General features: G+C 41.9%; 1 protein-coding gene across 2 annotated transcripts in view; it reads left to right on the top strand.

Moving 5' to 3' along the window:
* The window catches only part of SMOC2 (SPARC related modular calcium binding 2), a 140,885-nt gene that overhangs the window by 32,655 nt on the left and 90,617 nt on the right, over positions 1-17,613 (top strand). The gene's annotated exons all lie outside the window — the stretch shown is intronic.

Consider the following 17,613-nt stretch of genomic DNA (forward strand, 5'->3'; position numbering starts at 1 on the left):
AGAGAAAGAGAATCTATAACTGTTGTAATATATACAGTTTGGGGGCAGAATTGTATGGGATTTTAGCCAGCTTAGGTTGCCCCTTCTGAGGTCACAGATCTTGCCAAATTTCAAAGCAATAGGTGCAGTTGTTTTGCCATTACACTTTTAGGTGGCATTAGCAAAAGATTAATCTCCCCATACATCTTGTGGTGGGCAATTGGTCTGAAAACTGCAGACAAGAGAAAGGCAAGAAAGTTGCCAAGTCTCAAATAGGGCCCAGGGGCTTTTGTACTAGTCTCCTTTCAAGTTGGTTTGAGGCAGGGGAAGAATGGAAAGGGATTTGCCTTCTGAGTAGAAACTATTTCCTCTCAGGGCTGACCCGCCTCAGAGGTAAACTGAAGCAGCCACCTTGGATGGCGGAATCCTGTGGCGTGGGGCCCTGTCTGCCAGTGCCACCATCGGGGTTATGCAGCTGTGGCAGCTGCATCTTCTGGCAAGGTCTTATGAGAGGAGGGGTAGCACGTCCCCCTTTCACCTCAGGTGGGCTGGGCTGGGCCACCTTTGTTCCCTCTGGTAACAAACTTGGCTTGTCAGTCACAATGAAGCTCTCCCTCATCCCACCAAGACATTGCTTTTGTTTTTAACAGATGCCTGTCTGCAGCATTTTTGGATGTCTGAACTGCCAAGCCAACATTAAGTGTTTCAGGGGTCCCTGCTTTGATTTATGCTTTCTCGTAAAGAACTCGCTCCACTTATGTCAAGCCCCAAATCTCCTGGAAACATCCAGCTCTGGCTCTGAATCTGATGCACACCCCTACTTAAAAGCGATTGGGATTGTGCATGCATCCATCGCCTGGATAAACCATAAGAAAAATGGCCTCTAGATGGGCAATGTGAGTACACCAACATGTGCTTTCCATTTCTTATTAAAATCAATGTACCATGCACCATTAGTGCTTCGGTTTCTGATGTGACTTCTTGGAAGGAGGATTATTTGTAAAGTTTAAGGTTATTCACTGGAACCTTAAGAAGGCTGAGGTCAATAACAGGATTCTGTGGGCCACTGAAGAGTTACCAGATGATGGAGGTTTTTAGACATTGACTGGCATTAGAAAATATGAGTATGCCTTGAAAGGAAAGATTTTGGTGCTATTAAGCAGCTGAAATAGGATATTTCATGTGTGTGTTTATCTTGGGACATCCAACCTTTATTGTATCATACAATATAATTGCTTGCAATTATTTTACCATAAAATATAAAACCGTTTTTCCTACTGTGTGTGTGGATACACACACACGTATTTGTGCCTAATAATTTCCAAACCACTTTATGTATCAAATAACTTAAAAAGCGGACTCTTGCTGTAACGGCCTTTTGCCACAATGCATTTGTTAGCTTTTAAGATGCCATTGGATTCTTCGATATCTTGCGTCATTTGAAGCACAGCTTCTGGCAGGTGGCACCGTGTTTTGCTTAGCACTGGGATGAAAGAGGGGAGGGGAGGATACTCTTGGCAAGTGGTTTGTTAAGACAAAAACAACACATGGATGACTCACACTGGCCCATTCTATGGGATTGGTTTTTCCCCTTCACCAGTCCTGTTCAGTGCTTGTTGACTGAGAAGGGTGGGGCCAACAAGGATGGACTGAAGTCCCACTACCATTCATAGACTGAGATGCTTAAGTAAGGCTAGATTCGAGAGAGGTCTCAGTGTGTTTTTGCCTTGTTATTCCATGTTAGGGCCCCTCCAGACATCCTCTTTATTCTGCGTTCATCATTATATGTGCTCATGACATCAAGGCTGTTGTGTGCAATCCCGCTTTCAGCACTATTTGTACCTGAAAAAGTTATGGGGAAGACATACTGCTTCATTCCCAATCAGTGCATGTCTTGTAACTTCCTGCTGAAATCCTGTAAGTTTTTATAATACCACAAATATTGTGGGATCAGGGTTTTTGTTGTTGTTGTTGTTGTTGTTGTTGTTGTTGTTCTCTTGCTTTGGTTGTGGGATATTGCAAGAGTGGCCCAGCAGGTGGCAATAATCTGATAAAGCTGAATGATGTGTAGATGGTCCAGTATAAATCCACCACTAATGCACTATTATGGCATCTATGGCATGTTGCAGAAAACACCTGCAAAAAAACCCAGCAGCACCAGTGTCTTAAGGGACCCATAGTAAAATCCTGTATTAATTTCTAGACAAACAACTCCAGGACATAAAAACAAACACACGTCCTGGAAGTCCTCCTAAATATGATACGAAAGGACAAACAGATAAAAGGAATTCGTGTGGGAGAGAAGGAATACAAACTACGCGCCTTCGCAGACGATTTGATGTTATCCCTGCAAGAACCGGAAAGCAGTGTCCCCAGAGCTTTGGGAATAATCGAACAATTTGGACTTGTAGCTGGTTTCAAGTTAAACAAGCAGAAAACCAAAGTTTTAGGAAAAAATATGAGTGCAGAACAAATTCAAAGAATACAGGAAGGCACTGGCCTCAATTTTGTTAAAACAGTAAAATATCTAGGTATCAACCTCACAACCAAGAATTTGAACCTGTATAAGGACAATTACGAAAAACTGTGGATGGAAATAAAGAAAGACATGGAAATATGGACAAGATTGAAACTGTCGTTAATGGGAAGAATTGCCGTGATAAAAATGAATGTCCTACCAAGGATGCTGTTTTTATTCCAAGCCATACCAATTTTGGACAAACTGGATTGCTTTAAGAAATGGCAAAAGGACTTATCAAAGTTCATATGGCAGGGCAAAAAGCCAAGAATTAAGTTTAAGATCTTAACAGACTCTAAAGAGAGAGGAGGCTTTGCCCTGCCGGACTTAAGACTTTACTTCGAAGCAGCGGCCTTTTGCTGGTTAAAGGACTGGTTTAAACTAGAGAATGTTGATGTATTGGACTTGGAAGGGTATGATAATATGTTCGGTTGGCATGCATACCTTTGGTATGACAAGGCTAAGATCCACAGAACTTTTAAGTCTCATATAGTTAGAAAATCCTTATACCAGGTTTGGTCTAGATATAAAGACTTGTTAGAGAGAAAGACCCCTAGATGGATCTCTCCAGTGGAGGCCAAGGCCTACAAGAGACCGAACATGTCTGCAAATTGGTTAAGATATATGGACATATTGCAGCAGGAAGGGGACTTTTTTAAGCTAAAAAGCTACGATCAAGTGAAAAGTCAGGTCCCCGACTGGCTGCATTATCATCAGGTATATGAAACATTCAAAATAGACAAAAAAGTTGGTTTTCAAGTAGAAAAATCAAAACTGGAAACAGAACTGATAGAATCGAACTTTAAAAACCTTTCCAAAATGTATAATCTTTTGCTAGAGTGGCATACGAAAGATGAATTGGTTAAATCGTCAATGATAAATTGGGCGAAAGATATAGGACACAACATTATGATGGATGACTGGGAGGGATTGTGGCAAAAAGGTATTAAATTTACTGCTTGTCATAGTTTAAGAGAAAACATAATGAAAATGGTTTATAGATGGTATTTGACACCAGTTAAGATAGCCAGGATGAATACCAAAATGTCAGATGTATGTTGGAAATGTAAACATGCGAAAGGTACCTTTTTTCATATGTGGTGGTTGTGCCCAGCGGTAAATGCTTTCTGGGATAAGATTTATAACGAACTCAAGAAGGTAATGAAGGTTACCTTTTGTAAGAAACCAGAGGCATTTCTCCTGAGCATAACCAATGAAGAGATACCCAGTCAGGATAGAGTGTTTTTTATGTATGCCACAACAGCAGCTAGAATCTTATTGGCAAGAACATGGAAAGGCGAAGAGATACCAACGGTGGAAGAATGGCAGATGAAGATGATGGAATATATGGAACTCGCAGAGCTGACCGCCAGAATCCGGGACCAGAGGGAGGAGAAGGTGTCAAGGGATTGGAAGAAATTTAAGGATTATTTAGTCAAAACAGTAAAATTGAATATCTGAGCAGAATTAAATAGAATAGCGGCTTTAGTAGATATATGTTAGATAAAATTGTTGGTAAGATATTTTTGTGTGAAAAATTTAATTGTTAGGAATTGTGTTAAGATTTGGTGTTAAAGTTAAGATATGATTAAGCAAAGTAAAGTGTATTAAAAATTGAGTTAATGTGAATAGAACAAGATACAAAGCTACCTTGAAGATATATATGATTTTGAAGACAGTGGAGGGAATGGGGGAAGTCCCTCAAAATAGAGAAGAAAGTAATAAGAAAAGTAAGAGGATAAATGTTAGTTTAAAGGTTTGTATATGTTTCTTTTTATTGTGATTGTTTGATTATGTTTTTGTGTTGTGTTTATGTATTGTATTTTGTATTTTTATATTGTGAATGTTGTTGTTTATGTTATGTTCTCCCTTTGTCTTAATAGAAAATAATAAAATCTTATAAAAAAAAAAAAAAAAAACAAACACACACTCACATATACATGAATGGACATATACATGAATGCTACTTCCCTAATCCAAAACAGTCTCCTTGACTGTAATTGAAACTTATATCTGATGTGTTAATGATCATGAGCAACTATCTGGGCAACTGCTTATACAGTGGTACCTCCGGTTAAGTACTTAATTCGTTCTGGAGGTCTGTTCTTAACCTGAAACTGTTCTTAACCTGAAGCACCACTTTAGCTAATGGGATGTCCTGCTGCTGCTGCGCCATCAGAGCATAATTTCTGTTCTTATCCTGAAGCAATGTTCTTAACCTGAAGCGTTATTTCTGGGTTAGCGGAGTTTGTAACCTGAAGCGTATGTAACCTGAGGTACCACTGTACTTACTATTCTAGCATTTCATTGTGTGACCGTATGCTCCCCCCCCCCCAAATTTTTTTGCCAAATAACCTTTTCCTCTCCTTTGTGTGTACAGACTTATTCGCTTTAGGAGATGATTGGCTCATTCCCCAAATCCTCAGATCTCCATCAAATGTTTATGTGCATGGACATTTTGTCAACATAATCACCCAGAGAGCTGTAGCTGCATATTTCCAAATAAAGAATGCTTTCAATTAGAAGCAGTAGATATGAATTGTTCCACTTCATTATAATAGTTTGTACACACAGGATCATTATCAGCTGAGCTCTTTATATCATTCAGATCATACCCATGAATATGTCTGGGTAGACAGTAGGTAGGAGTTGTTCATTTACCCTGTGAACCTGTCACTTATAGTTTACCAGAGCGTGGTGCCAAGATTGCAGGTTCGATCCTCATATGGGATAGCTGCATAGAAACTTGCTCCATCTTACATGTGACAGCTTTTTAGATATTTTAAGATGGCTATCATATCTCCTCTCAGTCTCCTCTTCTTCAGGCTAAACATATTCAATTCCCTCAACCGTTCCTCATAAGGCTTGGTTTCCCATTGCTTTATCATCTTGGCTGCTCTCCTCTGGACATATTCCACCTTTTCAATATCTGTCTTAACTTGTGGTGCCCAGAACTGGACATAGTACTCCTTGTGTGGTTTGACCAAGGCAGAATAGAAATGCACTATTCATTCCCTTGATCTGGACACTATATTTCTGTTGATGCAGCCTAGAATAGCAATGGTAGAAATGTCTAAAGAATACCTGGAAACAACGTCATCAGTATGTCGATATTCTTCTTGCAGCAAACCTAAGAGAAATTCAGCAGTTATATATTACACCCTGTCAGTTTACAAAATGGGCACAATAAATCTCATTGGGTTAGTATGAAAAGAAGGGCACTGGATTAACCTCTCTAGAAGGATTAGACCAAAACTACTTTGAGGTTCCTATTCTTTCCCAGACATTGGTCATCCTGATACTTCTAGGGAAGGGAAGCAACCTCCCCTTTATGATTATTTTCCCCAGTGACTTTCATTGCAGAGGTATACTACCAGTAAACATGTAAGTTCCATTTAGCTGTCATGGCTGACAGACCACTGACAGACCTAGCCCTCTGGGAATTGGTCCAATCCCCCTTTATAGTAGGGCTGGTGAAAAATGGTTCTTCAGCAACAATTGTTTCTAAGAAAGTAGGGTGGCCACTTACCCAACATAAAAAAGGAAATCAAATATGGAAAAGTACGTGTTTCTCATAAAATAAGACACCGTCTTATATTTTTTTCCCCTCAACAAAACACAGTATGGCTTATTTTCAGGGGGTGTCTTATTTTAACCGTGTCACATCGGTACGCTGCATAGCCATGCCTCTCCAGGCTGTTTTAATGGGAGGTGCCGCGTCACTATGGCTTATTTTCGGGGTATGGCTTATTTTCGGGGAACAGCTTATATTTCTCAAATGCATAGAAATCCTGCTATGGCTTATTTTATGGCTATGTCTTATTTTAGGAGAAACACGGTACGAAAGGGAGCATAGATTTGCAGAGGGAAATTGCTTGAACAAATTGATATGAATATATGCAAATTTAGAGAGGATTACTATAAATAGGAGTATAATACATGTCACCACAGTGTGATGCAGTGTGAATCTGCTGTTCAGCTACTGATAGTTGATGGGAAGCTTCAAGTCCCCTCCCCTCCTTTCTTAGGATTCTTTATCCTTAACCTAGACAGAACAGCTCCCCCTCAAATAGAGGACTGGTAAAGTGGGACACATCCAGGGGGTCAAATGCTTGTTGAATTTCAGTCCACCCTTCCTTTAAACTCAGTAATCTTGTTCTTGTAACTAATACCCTTGTTGCAATTTTAAACATGTTGTCTACAGCTTTCTGAAACTGAGAAGGAACGTGATGAATACGCAGAAGGAACAAGTTTGCTCATGGAGGGGGAAACCCCCCCACTAGGGCTGCAATCCTGTGCATACCCAGTTAGGAGTAAATTCAATGAACTAAGTGGCACTTACTTTTTAATAAATATATGTTTAGGGTGGACAGTTTAATCCAACTAGTTGGGGAATGAACATTGAAGTCCTCTGTTCACGACAGATAGATTACAAAATGTGAACATTTCAGTTTAACTCCAAGATATTGATCTAATGATAAAATAATCTTTTAAGCAGAGAACAAATAGTCAAGCGTTCGAGGTTCAACTCGCAGTAAATTCTGCTGCTGTCACAGCAGTTTACAGTCCAAATGGGTACAGATCACCACCGTTCCTTAGGGCCTCCCTAAGGATTGCTATAGAAGATATGAGCACATTCCTAACCCCAGTTCATCTGATTTTATGTGTGTTTTGATGAACCAGGAGATGAAATTCCACCGGATCTATTCCAAATGCTGTCATATCTCTGTGGGAGATTGTGTTGCTGGAATCATTCATTTGTTTATATGGACAGCAGAGTGCAATCCCGTAAATGTAAGAATACCTAGAGATCTCAACTGATCTGCCCCTGTGATTTTGATGGCTGCTCAAGCTGAGGAAATACACAGATGAAGATTTTCATGGTATAAAAATAATGTTTATCGTGCCATGTTTGCAGATCATGGTGCTGGTAAAAGCAGTGGCGGAGCTTCATGCTCCTGGCACTGGGGCTGGTGTGTGTCCTGGGGGCATGGTGCGCTGCCCGCAGGGGTGTGATGAGTGCCCTGGGGGTGTGGCACGCCACCTGTGGGGATGTGGCACCCAGCATGGATGAGGGCAGCCGTGACAGCGCCCCACCGGGATCACGCTGCCAGGGGCGGCGTGCTCCCCCTGCACCCCTATTCCTCCGCCAGTGGGTAAAAGCACATGGCTGCGGTGGCCAGGGAGGAAGGGAAGCCTCTTACTTTGTAGCCAGTAAAGAAGCCAAGTGAGCTGGTGGAGAAGGGACAGCTCAATCTTTCTGCCCCTCCTCTAGCAGCCTGCTGCATTGTCATGCTGGCCAGAGGGGAAAGGGCTTCACTCTTTCTACAGCCAGCATGGAAACAGAGCCAACAACTCTTTCTCTTGGTTAGAGATGGAATCCCATGCAGTCTCCTGTGTGGAATTCCAAGCCACCTGTGGTGAACAGTGGAGAGGTCAAAGGCATGGCTGGTGGCTTGCCTTGCTTTTTCTGAACAGATCCTGCCAGGAGGCCAGTTGACAAGTTATCTCTCACCTTCTGCCTCCCTCTCAATGTGGAATTCACCAGCTTGACATCACTGAGCAAACACAAAATGCACACTTGTTTATTTCGAGGAACTGACGTTGGAGCTGTGTATGTCATGAAGGGCTTTTTGGTCTGCTGTGGGCCTTGGGAACATTCCCTCCTTTTTATTGTATGATATATCCACAGACCGTGTGGTTTCATTTAAAGCCTCAGGCCAGTATGTGTGGCAGCAGCAAGTGTGCTGCCATAATACTTTCACAAAGCTCAACAGGTTGATTATAAGGATAGTGTTCGCAGAGCCATGTGTACTTCAGTGTAACTCATCTACCTAACTTAAGGAAACACACACACAAACACACACGCACTACTGTTTTCATACCATAAGACAGCACAAAATTCTTTATTTCTTTAGAAAATGTGTAGACCACTTGCTTAAAAAAAAATCTCCAAGAGGCATACAAGTTGAATTACATACAAAATATTAAAATACAATAATTCAACAAATATTAAAAGCTTCCCTAAAAAGGACTGCCTTCAGATGTCTTCTAAAAGTCAGATAGTTGTTTATTTCTTTGACATCTTATGGGAGGGCGTTCCACAGGGTGGGTGTTACTATCGAGAAGACCCTCTGCCTGGTTCCATGTAACTTCGCTTCTCGCAGTGAGGGAATTGCTAGAAGGCCCTCGGTGCTGGACCTCAGGTTTGCTGAAACAAGAAAGTTTTCAGCAGGCACCTAAGAACAGTATAGTGAAGGTTCCTGCCTAATGTCCATAAGGCAGGCATTCGAGAGCAGTGGTGCTGCCATAGTAATGGAATGACTCCTTGCAAATGTGGGATAAATGTGGCACTAGTTAAAATGCAAACTCTGGGACTGAATGGTCACATGTGTGTCAGCGCAGTTGCTTATGCAAACTGGTCCCAAGCCATTAAGGGCTTTATCTACCAACAGCCACACCTTGAACTTGGTCCAGTAACAAAATGGCGGCCAGCTCCGATCCTCGAGTGCAGGTAAAAGTGCTCAACAGATCAAATACCATTCTTTGCTGCCTCTACAGGTTCTCCCTGTGGGTTTTAAATCACACTTCCCTTTGTGGGTTCACCTTTCTTCTTCTTTTTTTGGTAACCGTCAGTGTATGAAACTGTAGAAACCTGAACCCTCTTCTTTGCATTGAGAAGATCACTTCTGCACATTCATTTCTTATCTTTCTTTATCTCTCAATTTCCCCCCTTTTAACTGGTACAGTACTTCTCACTACTTGCACATCTGGTCTTCCATAGATTGGGATGTGCTTTTCCTCAGCCACCAGCCACGTTCCACCCTATTAGAAAGATTTTCCAGTGTCTCAAGTACAGGCATGAAATTATTACCTGACTGTGCTATTATTATAGTCACCAGGGAAAAGAAATATTGTTTATAGTAACTCACTGGACATGCTCAGCGTGTCATAATTTGTATACTTGAAACACATCTGATATTTTCTTTATTTGTGCTGAGATCTTTATAACCATGTTAGACCACAGGGTCTAAACCACTTATTTTTTAGTAGTCCCATTGAAACACTTATAGCCCTAATTAAGGGATTTAGGACTCATCAAACATAATTGGTTTGGCTCCTGCCCACAGGCGCAAGACCACATCCTGCCTATGACTCTGCCTCCCCTTTTAAACTACCAACCACCCTCAAATAAAGCCATTCTACTGAACAAGGCAGGCAGTAGTATCAGCTTCTGCTTCCAAGTTATTTTAGGATAAACCAAGTTTTCAATCTAGACACCTCTTCTATTAAGGGGAACGTCAATTGCTCTTAATGAGAGCAGGGTGGTATTAATAAGTGTATTTAGGACAGAGATGGGCCTCTGGATGTTGATGGACACTGACTGCCATCTGCCTCAGCCAAATGAAGCTGAGGAACTTGTGTAGCTGCAGTTGCGGAATTCAAGTCAAATGATGATGGTGATGATGACGATGATAATAACAACAAAAACAATAATAATGAATTTTGTGATGCAATGTAGGAAAGTGACAATTAATAACTTTTGTTTCGACTATGGCAGACCAACACGGCTACCCACCTGTAATTAAAAACTTTGTTCAGGTAAAATATGGATGTAGAGTAAGATTTCCTTGGAGTTCTCTGGGCAGTTAAAATTATAGAGTTGTGGGACGGAAAGGCTCTTCTGGGCATGTTTACTCTCACAGAATTTCTGTGAAGATATTCATGGACGTGAAAACAGCTCAGGGTGTCATAATCTATTGCAGTAATTGCTAGATGTGCTTTTGAGTGCTCAAAGCTTCCTTGAAACTTTGGGAGTTCTGCAGTGAGATTAGTTATGATAGACTGACTGCCCCAAAGGCAGCTCCCCTTCCCTTACCAATCTTCTTCTGTGAAGCATAGCTAGTTGTGTTGGCAGTTAAACACCAGCAGCACTGACCATGTTTATGGGATGTAGGTTGTGTTCATAGTAGCAAAACGTGTCCCATGTGGCAGATGGGAAGTCCGACAAGACATGTCCACATCTCCATCTTTTTGATGTGAACACTCTGGCAGCCCTAACACTATAGAAGAGTACATGGTTCCCATTGCTACATGCTTTAATCATTGATGCCCTCTGTACCTTATCAAGTGGTAACTTCCTGACTTACATATATTGGGGGGAGAGTCAGTGATAAGTCATTGACAGTGTTAGCTCCAGGTTTGATTGGGTCCTCACCAAAGTGGACCCCTCCTTCATCAGGAGGCCCCTTCTTCCAGTAGGCTTACCTTGTTATGGTGACAGCCTGCAGTGGCCATACACTCAAAGCAGTGCCAGGTGGCCTGGTCTACCCACCATTTTAATTTCCTACAATTCTTCTGATGTAGCAGCACTAACAAGGCACTATGAGGAAAACCTAGATCCAGCTACCTTGGAGTACCAGGTTGTGATTTTAAAAGGAGAAGGGCTAGGATAAATAACAGTGGTAGCCTGTCAGGGACTGGGCAGAGGAGGAATGGTGGAGAGACTGCCTCCCCAGCCTGACCCTTCCAGAGAAGAAGACAGTTCAGAATTACAACAGGGGTTTGAGGGAAGTCACAGCTCAGAGAAAGATGAGGGGGAAAGTTGAGAAATAATGGGAGAGGAGGAGGCAGAGCAGGAGCAGTTGGCTGACATGTCATCACTAGAAAGCATTCCAGACCCACCATCTACCAGAACCCGGTGAGCCTTAAAAGTAGGATAGCAAAGAGCTCAGAGGCAGATGGCCCTAAGCAGCTACTGTAAGGGGGTGTGTGCTGTTGATGAATGAGGAAGTGGAAGAAAAGCAGGGTGGAGATTTACTCGGGACAGAGCCATTTTTCCAAGAGGCTGCATTCTCAAGCCTCTCTCTGTAAATATTGAATAAAAAGCAGATGGTAAGAACTTTTCCTAGTCTTATCCGTTCCTGGCAACCTGCCATGGGGGTTGGTTCCCCTGCCACCTGACGTAGCCTTACCAAAGTATTGGTACCCTAGTAGCTGCCGAGGGTGTCATATGCTGATATAGTCATAGATAAAGCTGGGGAAAATCTTCAGATAACCATGTATGGATGTCTCCTGTTTCGTGCCACCTCTCCCAAGTGTAACTCCCTGCCTCCAGTTGAACTGCAGTATGGCTGGAGAATCGGCTGCAAAATGCAGAACACCTTGGAGTTTGTTCCCAAGGTCAATTCCAAGCTGCCTGTCAATTAGACTTTATTTTGCTTTGTTCCCTCAGTGCTGGAGGTTCAACTTGGTTGCTTTTAGCTGGATTTGAGACTGTGTTAAAACTGCAGGATACAGGCACAGAAAATTGATTGTTAAATATGACTCTGCTTTGACTGATAGGTTTTACATTGGTGTGTTATTTTTTGAAAGGTTTATTGCTTTAACTGGCTTTTGCTTAAGCGAATTCTGTTATTCTATAATGATGGATACATGACTAAGTCTAAACATCAGTGAACCCATTACTTCCCTGGTTTTCTGTTCCACAACTGTGCAGAAAAGAGGCAAAGTTTACCTATAAAAACAAGAAATAAGAACTTTTCTTTATGGGTTCTGGTACATGAGCTCCAGATTATTGATGCTAGTTTTTCTAGCCTGCTACAAGATGTACAAAATCCCATAGGTAAGATTGGTTCACTGTTAAGTGTTTTGGAGAGGCACTTTATACTGACATTGTGGGAAATTTGAGGCACACATGCATGTACACACAGTAAATTCTTTAAAGTGGGGAAGAGGCAACAATAGAAACTTTACTCAGGGTGAAGATCAAAATCCACCCTGTATACTAATAGCATACTCAGTCTCTGAGTTACAGGTAGGTAGCCATGTTGGTCAATGTCAGAAAGAAGATGTCGGTCTGTACATGTGTAAGTTTCTTGGTGAGGTTGATGGACTTCCATTTCATGCGGCTCAATGTGGTGCCTTCCATAGTTCCAGTTACAGGTAGGTAGCCGTGTTGGTCTCTGAGGACAGATTCTTATGCTGCCGAAACAGCACTAACCACACATGACAATATCAGCAGACTTGAGGGAACCCCAAGGTTTGCAGAACTAGGAAATGTTTTAGGAAAGCAACCTGCAAGGGTTGTGAATTCCAAGAAGAACACGGGGAGGACTGAGCATGCTAGGGATCCACAGAATGCTGAGTGTCTCTTAGGGGAAAACCTTGAGAGGGGACATGGAATGGGCTATCCTGGAAAGGGCTGGAGCTAGCTGGATGGAACCCCAAACAGGAGCACTCCGCACAACAATATATTAAAACAATATGTAAAATATGTTGTCAGCATAGCTTTTCCAGAGCCCAATCTATACTTAAACTAATGTAGGATCCTACTCACGGGCCTATCAGGAAAATTTGTTTAACAGCCAGATCCTATAAAATGTTTCCATGTGTGCATGCTGTAACGAGGCCTTTAAAAAGCGAACCAGTGAGCGTAAAAAAATAAATATGAGTGGGATTTCCCCCCCTAAAGAATAACACATGGTCATTTTACAGACCAAAATCTTGCCATATAATTCTTTTCTGCTTCAGAAATATAAAAGGTTTGAGCCCTTTAAAAAGCAAACTTTTTTTTAAGTGTAGCAACCCAATCTGATCCTGTTGTGATAGAATAACTCCGAAGAGTTATTGTGTGGATTAGGATAAAAAGCTTTAAAGGACTCAATTATACTAGTGAAGTGCAACAGAGCTGCAGATGTGTGTAAATAGAAGCAGAAGGGCCACTTTTCTAATGGTAACTAGGGGCTTGTCAAGATTGATGGGCTGGAGAGGAAGAGGGGTTCAGGCCTTTCCCCACCTTTCCCCGTCACTGAGGCTATCACCTCAGGCAGAGCAAGGGGAAGGGTTATGCCAGCTTTTCCAAACCTTTCCTTGTTTTTTGTTTCCTCAAAGCAATCATGGCTCCTAGGAATGCTGCCCCTTCCCACCCAAAAGCTACATTTAGTTGGGAAAAGTTTCGGTGGTCTTCCTTGTGGTTTGAGTGTGTGTGGAGAAAATTTGTTGGAAATATATTCCCTTCCCCTTCCCTTCAGGAAAGGCATTTGTAGTGCCTCTACATTGCAGAGGACAGTCCTCTATTTGAAGGACTGTGTAGTCTAAGTCTTGTTTAAAGGTAAGGAACCTTGAAAAGGAAGAGCTGCCCATCATTAACGAGTGACTGGCGTAGCGGAGCAGTGCCATGGAGCTATCTTCCCAACACTAGCTTCATGGCTACTTACTGGGATGAGATGGAGATGGAGCAGGGAAGCAGCAAGGTCAGGGTTGTGTGGGTGCACTTTCAGGAGTGTCATACTGGCTCTGCCGGTACATGCACACAGCCCCAACCAAGCTGTCATCCTGCTCCGTCCTGGCAAGAAGCTGTGACACCACTGTTAGAAGGACATCTCGACCGTACCGCACCACCACGCTGGCTGCTCCAGATCAGCAGTTAGCACCTGTTACCTGGTCACAGTCTTCCTCATTTTGCTGAGATGTACTGTGTTTCTGTTTGTAGGATAGTAATTATTTCTAAATGTGCACCTGCAAATCAGGATGTGAAAACTGAATGCAAATCTGCATCCTCTTTTTTGTGACACAGTTCCTCTTTTCGGACAATGTGTTAGTGGCCACCCTATGCCTGTAAGGTCTCTTCAGAAATTACAGTAAAGGTATGCAGAGAGCATTCTAGAACAAAATCAGGATTGTTGACTTGTGTGCCATTTGGGTCCCCCCCCAATTTTTATTTTGACTATACCTATTTGCATTTTGACCAAATGTTCACATGAGGTTAGAAAGTTGTTATAACAATAGTTTAATAAATAACAATCCTGCACCTTGAATTGTAATTACTGGAAGGGAACAGAAAGCTAGTGCAGACCTTGGTGAATTGGGATAATGTATTCCTCTGTCAGATGAAACTCTGGAACAGTCTTCAGAAGGCAACCACATATGGAGAGGATTTCTGCCTTGAGGAAATAAAGGCATATATCATGGTTGGCAGATCCTCACCTCTTCATATGAAGTTGGTGGAACTCTGGGAGCGTCTACTACAAAGCAGATTAACAAATTAATTTTTAAAAAGTAATTAATTTTGCTATAATGTGTCATTTTTCATTTGGCACATCTGGATTGTGGGGTCAGAAGCCTTCAAAACAACTTGCCAATAGACAAACGAAAAATTCATTTTTCAATAAACATTCACTGTATGAAATGATGGTGATATAATTGGTATTGTAATTATATGGTGTGTGCTTCTTGTTGTTTTTAGCTATTTTGGACTGAGAATGAAAGCGTAGGGTCAATGGAGTAGTTCAGGTGTGTATCAAGGAGCAGGCACTGCTTTCAGACTTCTTGAAATTGCCCCAAGCCAGTTCCATTAACTTGGGTCCAGTTTGTAAATCTTAATGTCAGCTCTGCACTGAATGTTTAACTTGGAGAACCGGGTTGAACAGTACTGGAGTAGAGATTATTTGTTTTTGCAAAATATTGTTGAGTCACACTAGGATGCAGGCAGGCTATGTCTGGAGTTTAGATGTTTTCATGCAGGCACCAAAATATTTTGTAACCAAATCATTAGTACATGTCTGGAACAGGATCATAACCAGGAAGCGTTGGCTTTGAAAGGAAGCAGGGGATGGAGCCAGCACTGAAATTAATGACAAAGAGATTTTCACTCTAAATAAGGCTGATCGGGTTTCTAATCCCCTTTACAGCAATTTTCTTCTTCCTATGAAATACTTTGATGAAACCAGGGACTGCGTGTATTTTATTGTTACAAATAAAGCACAACAAATTGTGCCTGGACTTGATTGCAAACAATTATTTTCTGGTAGCCAGATATGAAGTCACCAGTTCCACCATGATACCGCATGGAAGGTTAACTTCTAGGTCACTGTTCCTTCTCTAGTGGGCCTCTGTGCCACAGCCTGCCCCAGCATCTCCTTGCATGCTGATTACAGGTGGATGGAAAACCGAGAGGTGTGAGAAGAAGGTCTCCCTCCTCTCATGGAAAGGGGCTAGAGGAGGTGCTGGAGGTAATTAGAAAGTGAGATAAAAGGGGTGGTGGTGGTGAATAGTAGTAACAGTAATAAAAAGATGAGCTGGGAACAGAAATGAGTGTGCTTTTCGGGTTTGGCCCAGTATTACATATGTCCGGCTTTTCTCAAAACTGTCTTTATGTGTTAGGCACACCTAGGTTCCTTTCTGAAATGACCACCTTTTATCATGAGTTTTTGCATTGCCATTTCCCCAAGAACATCCATATTTACTTCTATCACTTTATAAGTGCTATGAAAAAGAGAGGGACCCACAACAAAGGTGTAAATGCAATTGAAGGCTGTGATGTTGATAAAGAGAAGAAGACCTCTGAATGAAGTTCAGCTCAAAGATACTGGAGTTTGGCAGGTGGATGTTGGGTTTTGTTTTGTTTTTTTGTGAGCATTCCGTTCCCATCATGCACTGGCAAAATGTGGAAGTCTTTTGTAAGCACTCAAAATGATTCTCCCTCTCTCCCCAAATAGAATTGTTTCCTTCCCTAAACTGAAGGACAGCTTATGGGACAACATAATGGATTGGAAAATTATCCCCTTTGGGAATCTTTATTCACTAAATTTCGTCTGTGGATGGGCTATTTCCTTCTTCCTCTGTGACCAGCATCTCAATAATATTTCCCACCATGAATTGTCCTTCAAGTCAACCCTTATGCAAACCAGTGGAGACATCTTCTCCACCTGAAGGGTTACACCTGGGCTGTAATACGCCAGCAGTATTGAGGAAGGGTATGTGTGCTCAATATTGAGGAAGGGTATGGGACGCTGGTGGAGCTGTGGGTTAAACCACAGAGCCTAGGGCTTGCTGATCAAAGGTTTGAATCCCCGCAACAGGGTGAGCTCCCATTGCTCAGTCCCAGCTCCTGCTCACCTAGCAGTTCAAAAGCACGTCAAAGTGCAAGTAGATAAATAGGTACCGCTCCAGCGGGAAGGTAAACAGTGTTTCCGTGCGCTGCTCTGGTTCACCAGAAGCGGCTTAGTCATGCTGGCCACATGACCCGGAAGCTGTATGCTGGCTCCCTCGGCCAGTAACGCGAGATGAGCGGCGCAACCCCAGAGTCGGACACGACTGGACCTAATGGTCAGGGGTCCCTTTACCTTTATGTGTGCTCTAGGTGGTGCAACACTTTAACTGGGGATGCTTACAAAGTTGAGCACACCTACATTTAACTATCACTTCATCCCTAGTTGCCCAGTATTGGATTCAACTTGAAGTTGATCCTCAGACAATCCACGGTGATGTTCAAAAAGTGCTAAACAAAGTAGGAAGTATCAGAAAAGAATGTTCTTATTGTTTGTTACTGTTCTTTTATATTTTTAAACTTGTGCTAGGATTCCAAGGATATGAATATTGTGTCTTTAATGAATTCTGTGATTTTTGTTGCATCATTTACAGAAAATTATAATTTTCATGTCTTACTGTAAGGCTTTTATATTTGCTTATAATAAAGTGTGATGAAATGCAAGGAGACCACAGCTGAAGCTCAAAAATTAAGTGGATTTATTACAGATGCATATTCTTTTTTATCTAAAAAAAATTGCACACAAGGGAGTTAGATATAATTCACAGACTCCGCATGCTTACTTTGGAAAACACTCACATTTAACAAAAATCTGGTGACTATTTGCCATAGATGGCAATGATTAAGTCTCCTGCTTTTATGCCAGTCCCTCAAGAGTATTTCTGCACTGGCGTCAATTCATAACTTTAGAAATTCCTATGCTTCAGTTCATTGTCATTATTAATGTGTCTATAAAATACTTAAAAGGGTGCCAGGCACTGCACATAATGAAAAGGAAACTAATCTATGTCAAGAGGATCATGATCTAAAATCTGAAATAGAATTGTGACATAGCAGTCTTATCTAAGTAGGAATGCAACCCCAGAGGGCTGCATCACTTCTACAGAGAGGCAGGACTTGCAGAGATACCCATCTGCCCTATGACTAGACTGGGGAAGAAAAGCCATGGTTCTGTGGCCTGTTCCTGAACCCCTAACTCAGAGCAGTCTGGCTGGTGCTGGGATTCTCACCAGGCTCACCATTGTGCCGTGCTAATTTGATGTTTTCTCTCCTTGAAAAATAAATT

The sequence above is a fragment of the Lacerta agilis genome, chromosome 3 (assembly GCF_009819535.1).
Source record: "Lacerta agilis isolate rLacAgi1 chromosome 3, rLacAgi1.pri, whole genome shotgun sequence".
In the NCBI taxonomy this organism is placed as follows: domain Eukaryota; kingdom Metazoa; phylum Chordata; class Lepidosauria; order Squamata; family Lacertidae; genus Lacerta; species Lacerta agilis.